General features: G+C 46.2%; 1 pseudogene; it reads right to left on the bottom strand.

Annotated features, from left to right (window-relative positions):
* Window positions 1-6853: 6853 nt before the first annotated feature.
* On the bottom strand, window positions 6854-7315 carry LOC142452924 (large ribosomal subunit protein uL23-like; annotated as a pseudogene).
* Between the last annotated feature and the right edge of the window lie 680 nt (window positions 7316-7995).

Below are 7995 nucleotides of genomic sequence, written 5' to 3'. Positions count from 1 at the left end.
CTGGAGATCGGGCTCCTTTCAGTTTCCCTTCATGCTTTAGAGAGGTAGGCTAGAGGAAGGTAGAAAGGAAGGCTCCTCTAGATGGGAAGATGTGCGGAGCCAGGGTGAACTAGCATCTCTGTCACTTAGTGCTGCGCCCATAGCAACGTAGCGCTGCATCTGGAGGGTGGGAGGTGCTCAGACATGTTTGATAGGAAACAAGTAAGTGCCTGAGCTGGAGTGGTTGAGACTGAGGAGAATCACAGGGAAACACCCAATGGGAAAGGCTTCCACAGAGCCACACACGAGTAGATTCTAAAAGGCCTGGTGCATCGTTATTGATGTTGGGTGCCCTCCAGATACTTCTGCCTCATGTGACCGCATGTGACACAGTAGAGCTGCTCCGTAGAGTTTTATAATCAGTAATCTATATGGGAAGAGATTACCTGGCCTTTCTCCCGCAGAGGCGCTAGTAGGTTCAATCCACTGACGGTTTTCATTTACACTGAATCCTCAACCACAGAATAGAGCGCTTACAATAGATGGTGGGTAAACGAACCCACTAAAGTCTCTGGGTGTGGGGAAATGATACAGGGATTGGCAGTCTCTTTCTTATCTACCAGGACAACCTTGAGACCAACCCTATGGTCTGGTTGCTGGGCTGAGTTCCTCAAACCGTGTGCCCATTAGTTCGTTCAGGTATGAAGTCCTCAAACACTGACGGAGCACAAGCACGTGGCATTGTTCCAAATACTATAGATTCACAAGGAAAGCGCCAATGAAACCAACAGGACAGGGTTTCCCCCCAGAACACAGCTCAGAAGGCACGGAGGGACAGGGAAGGAGGGATAGATACCGGGATGCCCGTGAGAGAGTGGGAAAACAGCTGAACAGGTTATGACTAAAGTTAGGGAACAAGAGGTGTACCCAGTGTTGAATGGAACACTAACGTGCTCTGTAACCTTTCACCTAAACCACAATTAAAAAAATAAAAAGACTGATAACTTCCTCCAGGTTAAAAATAAACATAGCCCTCATCATTCAAAGTGCCGGGGGCTGTGACAAGCGTTTCAGAGCACAGTATACAATGACATCCTTGGAGGGCGCTCGGCCGGAGGAGGCCCGGATAAGGCAGAAGGAAGGGGGCTACAGAATCAAATGGGCAACTGGGCAGAGACATGAGGCAGGCAGCCCGGGCAGCGAGCGCAGCACACACAGATGCAAGGATCCCTTTCTCCGACGAGCTCCCAAGCAACATCTCTGGTCCGGAGACTTTAAGCTGTGTGGCTGAAGCATGGGAGGGCATTAAACTATCCCAAGGCCAGAGTGAGATGATCATACTTGCGTTTTCCCAAGCACCTCTTCCTTGGCAGGAACCGGAGGGCGAGAATTGCAGGGGATGGTACTGAGGTAAAACCTTTCAGTGGCAGCGATGGTGAGTCTCAGGATGCAGTCAGCCAGGAAAGAACCATAGATGCTCAGAGAGGATGTGGAAATGGGTGGAAATCCCATGAGGTCAATATAAGACACTTCATTTGGAGGGAAGGTCCATTGAAGACAGAAGGAAACCGCAGGAACATACAACAGAGGACTGAATGTGCGGGTTTATCTGAATGAGTTTTGACCACTCTCCTGTCTCAGGTGAGACCCTCACCCCCGGCAGGGTTCTTGGAAATTCCGCAGTGACTGAGCATAGTTGTCAGAGAATAGTAAATAAGGCCAGTGTACCCGCTGTCACGTGGTACATATTGTGTGACGACTTGCATTTCATTTGAGGGAACCTCAGGGGACAGCAACCACTTCATAGCAAAGTCTTGAAAATGGCACAGAAGCTAACCAAAGAACTAAGTACTGTATCTACTCGAGGATAAGCCTATCTGAATATCAGCCGAGGCACCTAATTTTACCACAAAGACAGCATTAAAAATGTGGCTGGATGAACAATCAGGAAGAGAAAACAACGGGACTGACAGTTCTGGAGGGACATGGGTGAGGGGGAGGTGGTGGGAAAGGAAGTGGTGCTAACAAACCCAGGGACAAGGGAAAACAAGTGATCCAAATCGGTGGTGAGGAGGGTGTAGGAGGCCTGGTAGGATGTGACCAAGGGTAATGTAACCAAGAGGAATTACTGAAATCCAAATGAAGGCTGAACAAGATAGTGGGACAAGAGGAAAGTAAAAGGAAATAGAGGAAAGAGTTAGGAAGCAAAAGGCATTTAAGAAGGTCTAAATACAGACATATACATATGTAAATATATTTATATGTGAGAATATGGAAATAGATCTATGCACATATATGTATAACTTTAGTGTTAAGGTAGCAGATGAACATTGGGTCTCCACTCAAGTACTCCTTCAATGCAGGAATACTTTCTTCTATTAATTTGGCATTCTATGATGCTCACCTTCCTGACACAACCACTGAAGACAAAGTGGGTGAATAAGCAAATGTGGTGAAGGAAGCTGATGGTGCCCAGCTATCAAAAGATATAGTGTCTGGGGTCTTGAAGGTAAACAAGCAGCCATCTAGCTCAGAAGCAACAAAGCCCACATGGAAGAAGCACACCAGCCTATGTGATCAGGAGGTGTCGAAGGAATCAGATAGCAGGCATCATCAGAACAAAAAAATCATATCATTGTGAATGAGGGGGATTGTGGAGTGGAGACCCAAAGCCCATCTCTAGGCAAAAGGCCATCTGCATACAGAAGGGTCTTGGGGAGGAGACGAGCCAGTAGGTGTGCAGTGTAGCAACAATGAAACATACAACTTTCCTTTAGTTCCTAAATTCTTCCTCCCCTTCTACCCCCCCATCATGATCCAAATTCTTCTTTAAAAATCTGGCTAGACCAGAGGATGTACACTGGCACAGAGAGGAACTGGAAACCCAGGGCAGATTATCCCTTCAGGACCAGTGGTGAGAGTGCCGATACCGGGAGGGTGGAGGGAGGACAGAGTGGAAAGGGAACGGATTACAAGGATCTACATATAACCTCCTCCCTGGGGGATGGACAACAGAAAAGTGGGTGAAGGGAGACATTGGACAGTGTAAGATATGACAAAATAATAATTTATAAATTATTCAAGGGTTCATGAGGGAAGGGGCAGCGGGGAGGGGAGGGGAAGTGAGGAGCTGATGCCAGGGGCTTAAGTGGAGAGCAAATGTTTTGAGAATGATGAGGTCAATGAATGTACAGATGTGCTTCACACAATTGATATATGTATGGATTGTGATAAGAGTTGTATGAGCCCCTAATAAAATGATCTTAAAAAACGTGCTGGAAAAACTCAGCTTATACACGAGTGTATACGGTTCTTGTTCTTTGACTTACAAGCCAAGAGTCCCATCCTAGAAAGCCCTGTTTATATATCTGTCCGGCAATGCCCCCAACTCTAGTGCATCCGTAGCTGAAAGGGAAAACTGAATTCAAAAACGAGCGACCATCACAACTATCTCACAGGAGTGGTCTCCATGGCTGAACATAAAGGCAGCGAGCGGGTGGACTTAGTTTTCCTTAACGCAGAAGCCAAAAATAACAATACTTCTAAGATTTGCCGTCCCGACAAAGCAAGAATTGACCGCATGTCCTGTGTCCTGTGTCAGTTGGCATTCCTTATCTTAAGATACACAAGACTCAAAAAAAAAATGTTTTTTAAGCATTCAATTGTCAACTCCCCTCTCACTACTTTTCCCGCACAGCCTGTCAGTCAGCAGATCTCAACACCACCTGCACCCAAGTCAGACACACATTTTTCTCCCTCAACACAGAAAGGCTCACACTCGATAAGACGAAGCAGAAGAAACAGGAACCTACCTTGCTCTTGGCTGGCTTGGTTGGCAGCCTCCTGAAATCCACTCATTCACTGGAAGTCCTCCCCCCCAAACCCGTTAAGCGAGGAGACTCGTCTGTGGTCCCATTCAATCGCACATGTGCAGGAGGCAGGCTTCCCCAGACCCGACTGCAGAACCCTGGGGCTGGCACAGGCCTCCTGGTCTCCGAGGCAGCGGGGACCTGCCTTCCACCCCGTGCTGCAGGAAGAGGCTGGGAGATTGTGTGTGACTGGAGGTGGGGGCGGAGGCTGGGGGAAGTAAAGGGATATGGGAACCATCATAAATACGAGAAGCTCTCCACATGATTTCCTGGATGTGCTGCCTGATGCCTCTCTCCAGAGTCCCTAGAGGAAACAAGAAATCTAGACATATCCTTTGGCCACTGGAAGAGAATGCATAAACATGCTAAGAACCATGAGAACCAGAGTAAGCAGGGAGCTGACCGATTGGCCGGTTTTACCTTCCACCAATGACTTCTGAAGTTTCTCTAAGTGCTGGGCTCTGCAAAAGCCAAGAAGGTCCCCGTCTAGTTCCCCTGAACGGAAGCACATTCTGGCTGCAGTCCAGATGTTGTGTCCCAGAAGGGCAGGTGGGAGGCAGGTTGGAACAAGTCACACAAGAGTCTGGGCTCTCGCCTAGGAGAGACCCTCTCGGTACCATCTTTGAGTGAACTTGAAGACACTGTTTTCAATCTTGCAACAACTCCTGGGATTCTGGGTTCAGTTCAACCGAGAGTTGAAGAAATTCTCTGACAGCTCTGTGTCCCAGCAGGAGTCCTGGTCGCACACGGACCAAGCCCTCGGCTGCTGAGAAGTCCGAGGTCCGAACCCACCAGCAGCTCTGTGAGAGATTTGCTTTCCAGAAGCCATGTAAATAAAAAAGTAAAATAAAACTACCCTGCCTCGGAGTCAATTCCAACTCACAAGTCACCATCTAGGGGGTTTCTAAGATTATAAATTTGTGTAGAACAAGATTACCTCATCGTTCCTGGGTAAGGATGCTGGTGGGTTTGAACCACCGGCCTTGTGGTCAGCAACTGCATGCATAATGCACAACACACTGGGATCCTTCCCAGCCACATAATGAGGCACACAGTTTCCTAGTCTGTCCTCTAGAGTCATTGAGTCAGACTCAACTCAACAGCACAAGATCACCACACTCATTTGAGTCCCGGCAGTGCAGATGGTTAGGTCCCTAGCTCCTGAAAAAGCAAGGTGGAAGGTTTGAGTCTACCTAGCAGGTGCCTCAGAAGAGAAGCCTGGCAATCTACTTACAAAGGATCGCAGCTCTTGCAAGTGCTAAAAAACACAGCTTTCCTCTGGCACGCAGGGCATCACCAGGAGCCAGAACCAACTCAGTGGGAACTGGAGGAGAGGTTAGCTGGACCTGAATTGGATCCAAGGACAGGTAGAAAGGTCAAGGGTGGTGTCTATTTCAGTACGACACCCCCCTCAAGTGTAGGGCCTCCCAGGGTGCAATTCATGTATGTGTAATGTTTGTTGGAGTAGTGCTTATTGATCGCCCTTATCACCTTGGGGGAAAGGGCAGATAGACTGCTCACAGGAAAACATACCATTGCTGCTAGGATTTTACAGTTTAGAATTCGGGCAAAGTGAAGCCATTGCACCAGCAATATGAGCTGTAGGCAAATATCGTCATTCGCTGCTTATTAACATGCCATGGTTGGCCGTGCGCCTCCTGGGTCCAGCAGAGATTGTATTATGAGAAGACAATCAACTCTGTTCAGAAAAATGAACTCAGGTGCATCCATAAGAATGGGAACTAGTGTTCGAAAGGATGCAGGAAAATGGGAAGTTGGTGGTAGGGGTGGGGGTGGGGGTTGGGGGTGGGGAGAACTCTATGGGCTGGAAGAGAGAGAGGACAGGAGGAGGGAGGGCTGCAGGAGGGAGAAATGGAGAAGGGGTTGTGAGAGGAAAGGGAGGAAGAAGTCCAAGGGCAGAACCAAGAATAGAAAGCAGGGGGATTAGGGAGTGGAAAGTCTGTATCACGCTCAGCATTTCATTTGGAAGCGGCAGCCCGCGGATTTCTCTGCCTGCATCTTTCTGATGAATGTCCAAGCCTCGACCCTGTGTTTTGCTGAAAGCCCAAAGGCAGCTGTAGGCGTGGGAGCAGTCCCTTCCGTCCCCCACAACATAGACATTCACCTGAGGGTTTTACTTGGAGTCTGACGCATTTTAAAAGCCATTCTGGCGAGCGACTTGGCAGTATCTGGGATAGATAAGATCCGTTTGTGGTCACTGGGTGTGAGAAATTCTCATCCTTGTAGGCAAGCAGAAAATACAAGCATGTTCAACTGCAACTCTGCCGACCATGGTTTAAAATCAAAAGACACATTTACAGCAGGAAAACAGGTAACGGAGCTTAGGTTTTGTTGTAGAAATAAGGACTGGATCTTGTTTGCACCAACATGAACACAACAAGGGGAAATGATAGAAGGGATCCAGAGACAGACACACACGCTAACACACACACACACGTCATGGATCATGAAAAATGCACAGTGGATTGTGTTTGTGGGTTGTTTATTCATGAGAATCAAGAAACAAGAAAGACACAGCAGGAACAGAAAAAAAATCAACTAATTCTTGATAGTGATCCTCCGAGGAGAGAGGAAGTAGGAAATAGGACAAAGCAGGGAATATAAAGGCTTCATTTTATTCTATGTTTTAACCTGGAAAAAAGGGCAAAAGCATAATGCATAAATTCTGAACGATATGTACTATAGAATTTCTTTTTTTTTCACCTGTGGCTTTGGTTTCTTTCCCTGAATTTTTCCTTTATGGGCCCATTTATTTCTGTTTAAAAAATAAGTTTTATTGACATATAATTCACATATTTAAACATATATGTAGAAAAAAGTTGGAGAGTTATCACAATAAATTTTAGAACATTTTCTGCATTCTTGTACTTATTATTAATATGAGGGAGTACCCAAAAGAAACCAGATTTTTTTCCCCAAAGCTATGTATTTAAACTTTTTTTTTTATATTGAAAAAGTTTATATTTAGCATTAGCCAGCTGGGCTCACTTTAGATGATTCCAATATTGTTGGCAACATCTAAAGCGTCATAGTCAGGAGCCAGTCGAACATATGCCTTCTTCTCCCCGTCAGGCCTGATCAAGGTGTTGATCAATGTCATAGAGCTTCTTCACAGCCTGTTTGATCTGGTGTTTGTTGGCCTTGACATCCACAATGAACACAAGTGTGTTGTTATCTTCGATCTTCTTCATGGCAAACTCTGTAGTCAAGGGGAACTTGATGATGGCATAATGGTCCAGTTTATTTCTCCTGGGGGCACTCTTCCGAGGGTATTTGGGCTGCCTTCTTAGTCTCAAGGTCTTGGGCTGCCGGAAGATGGGCGACGTGCGGATCTTTTTTTTGTGGGTGTGGACGCCTTTCAGCACGGCCTTCTTGGCTTTTAAAGCCTTTGCTTTGGCTTCCGTTTTGGGAGGGGCAGGTGCTTCCTTCATTACCTTCGGCGCCATCTTCGTGAAAAGCTTAAACATTTTTTTAAGAAAGCTACCTTATCACCTCCATTACATAATACACTTTTCAAATCTGTGATTCCATTCCTGAAACATTGTTCAAACTCATCTGTTTGGATGCCTGACAGCACCTCCCTCATTTTCTTCTTCACCTATTCTATATCATCAAATCGTCGTCTTTTCATGTCCCTCTGCATTCACAGAAACAAAAAGAAGTCACACGGAGCAAGGTCAGGTGAGTAAGGTGCACGATGCAAGAGAGGCATGCTGCTTTGTTGCCAAAAATGGGCACCCTGATGTGGCTGCACGAGCAGGTGCATTATTGTGGTGGCAAAACCAGTCCCTGTCTGCCACAAATCAGACCATCTTTTGTCTCACACTGTTACACTATCTTTTCAGAACCACTAAATAGAAAGCTCGATTAATGGTCTGACCTGGTGGAACAAATTCCAAATGCACTACAGGTCGACATTTTTGTCCATTCAGGAAGTTGACAGACATCCAGAAGGTAGATTAATATCAATCCATATTTCACCTTTTTTGAAATTAGAAAACCACTCATACAGTTGAGTTTTTCCTATAACGCTATCTTTCTAAGCTGTGTTCAACATCACAATAGTTTCTGTAGCATTTTTTCTGAGCAGTAAACAAAATTTCACAGCTGCATTGTTCTCTTAAAT

The sequence above is a fragment of the Tenrec ecaudatus genome, chromosome 7 (genome assembly GCF_050624435.1).
Source record: "Tenrec ecaudatus isolate mTenEca1 chromosome 7, mTenEca1.hap1, whole genome shotgun sequence".
NCBI lineage: Eukaryota > Metazoa > Chordata > Mammalia > Afrosoricida > Tenrecidae > Tenrec > Tenrec ecaudatus.
The sequence above is the reverse complement of the archived record's forward strand: the minus strand, read 5'-3'. Positions and strand labels throughout refer to the sequence as shown.